Genomic DNA, 2,707 nt, shown 5'->3' on the forward strand with positions numbered 1-2,707 from the left:
CCTTTGCAGCCGCTTCTCCGTCGGCGCCACCTCGCACCTGATGTGTTTGCGGAGGAGGGTGCGGGGCCGCATGCGGAGAAACTGGCCGAGAAACTAGAGCTCACCTCTCCCCGCCCTGCAGAGAGGCAACAGATGACTTAGTTGTTGGAGAGGGACAGCTGGTTTCCTGGTTCCCCCCCCTCGTGACTCTATGGGGCTGTTGGCCTGGGCTGTGGAGAAGGGATAGGGCGGGGACCAACGGCAGGTCACATCGCGTAGGGGACAGGGGATGTGCGGGGTGGCTGAGCACAGCTCCTCTGTAAGAGGGGAGGGCAGCGGCCTCAGCTGTCGGGAGGGGCTGGCTGGCTGGAGTCTGCGGGAGTGGCCGCCCAGGGCCCTGGTGCTGGTACCTGGAGGGCTTCTGTGTCTTCCAGGGCCGTGCACCCCGACCCCCGGCCTCTTGTCTTTCCCTCCCCTCTGTGCCTTGTGGGCAAAGTCCCCAGACACCACCGTGGCCAGGGCTGGGCATGATCCCAGATACCTGATCGGGGCAGAAATGGGGGAAGCGAGTCAGTCAGCATCCTTGGCAGAGAGCCCGAGGTAACCCCCACGTGACAATCGGGGCACCCAAATTTCAGGGCTTGTGGCTTCCCCTCAAAGCTGGAGCAGTGCCCATGGGTGGGGTGGTGCCAACACCTCCTCCCCCTCATGCCTGAGGGCTTGTCCAGCATGGTGTAAGGCTGGAGCAGGAAGGTGGGCTCTACCCCGCACCCCTCACCCCTGTCCTGGGGCTCAGAGAGCCTGGCTGTCCTGCCCTGCCTCCCGGAGAAGCCTGCTCCCTTCACCCAGAGACTCTGAGTCATTGCTGGAGAGGAGGCTTTGGGGACCCAATCCAAGTGTGCAGTTCTCTGCCCTCCCCCGTGTACCCTCTGCTGTGCCACAGCCGCTGACTCACAGACCACCGTGCAGCACACGCTCTGGGCCTGCTCCTTCTTGCCTGGGCCTGGCCCGGCCGCCTATGCATTGCCCCGCATCGTCGGTGCCTGGCTCTGCCTGGCCCGGCAGGGTTAGGGGCACCGCTCTCCGAGTGTGCAGCCTCTGACCACATGCTTTGGCACTGAGCGGCCACGCAGGCCTGGGAGCCCGGACTCGGGGTGAGCCCTGGGCAGAGGCTCGACAGTCACCCACAGTGACCTATCACTGGCTGTCCGTGCCTCTTCTTAGTTGACCAGACTGGGCAGTTCCTCCCGGCAGGGTCAGTGTCCAGCCCATTTCTGGCCTCTGGACGGCAGGCTCAGGTCGTGATGACCACAGCCGCAGCCCTGGCCCACGCGCCTCTGGGACTGGGATGGCTCCACCCCCTGAAGAAGTCTGTACCAGAACCCGCAAGGCAGAGGTGTCGCTCCCATCTCGCAGGTCCCGAGACGTGAGGCCAGGACCCTCCCCCTGCGGAGGAAACGTTCTGTCCCTCCGGGATCCTGAGCTCCATCGTCGTGACACCCAGAGGACCCGGGTGAGTGGGGCGCACCGTGACGCGCTTGAGAATGAGCATCAGGGAGTGTGTGGGGACAGCGTGCATAGACCGCGCAGGCACCCAGCGGCGTCTCCGCCCTCGCTGTTTACTCCTCGCTTGGTCGCCTAGGCATTGGACGGCTTCACAGGTGCTCAGCCTCCCTCTGCGCTTGAGGGTTCCAGCCGGGCCTGGGTGGGGAGGGCAGCCTTCGGGGGAGGGGCTTCCCGGGAGGGGCTCTGGGTGCGTCTGGACCTCCCCACCTGGCTGCCGTCAGGGCAGCTGATCAAAAGGCACAAGCCGGCTGTTTCCTGCGAGGAGCTAGGGAGAGCAGCTCAGCCTGGCGTCCAGGCCCTGCTGGGCAGGGTGGACGCTGCCGCTGTGACCCCACTCCACACCCGGCTTCTGGGGAGCCTGCCCCGAAGGCCAAAGGGGCCTTGCCTTACAGGGAGAAGAGGCGGCAGGAGGGGCCACCATGGTGCAGCTGTAGCCTGGATGGTGCTTAGGCCAAGGGGCGGGGACGGGCGTGGGCAGGATGGCCCTCCCAGCTCTCAGGGAGCCGGCACCTGCCAGAGCACCTCGGCTACAGGAAGCAGGGGGCTGGGCCCAGGGTCAGCTGGCCAGGTGCAGGGCCCATGACCCCAGCGGTCAGAGGAGCTGGCTCTGGGGGCTCTGCGGAAGCCGCTGAGATGTGGGTGACAGGGCTGCAGGGCTCAGAGAGAAGACGCCAACACTCGGCGCCCTGCACCACCCCCAGAGCTCTCTTCCACCTCTCCTCTCCTGCTGTCCCCACCCATGGGGCCTCCTTCCTTGCCCCCCACAACCGGTGTGGGGGCAGTTACATTTTACGCCAGGGAACTGTTGCTGGGCTAGAGAAAGCTGTTCCTGCCGGCCACAAGGTCAGCCAGGAAGAGCGGAGCACACCGGCCCCCAGGGCCTCACTGTTCCTGGGACAGAGCTGCCGCTGCCTGGCCCTGCCCTCCTCATCATCGGACCCCTGGCCACAGAGACTTAGCACCCACCTAGGCAGTCCAGGACGAGGGCCGCCCTCTTGCCTGGCCAGGACACTGCGCAGCGCGAGCCACCTGTGGAGGCAGGAGCCGGCCAGGGTGACACCTGGGGGCCGCAGCTGACCGGGCTTGCCTGGGTCTCTCCCTCGGCAGGGCGGGAGCAGCTGGGCCCAGCCCGCGTGGTCAGGGTTGGGCTGGGGTGGCCGTA

The sequence above is a fragment of the Propithecus coquereli genome, unplaced genomic scaffold (assembly GCF_000956105.1).
Source record: "Propithecus coquereli isolate 6110/MARCELLA unplaced genomic scaffold, Pcoq_1.0 Scaffold803, whole genome shotgun sequence".
Classification (NCBI taxonomy): Eukaryota; Metazoa; Chordata; class Mammalia; order Primates; family Indriidae; genus Propithecus; species Propithecus coquereli.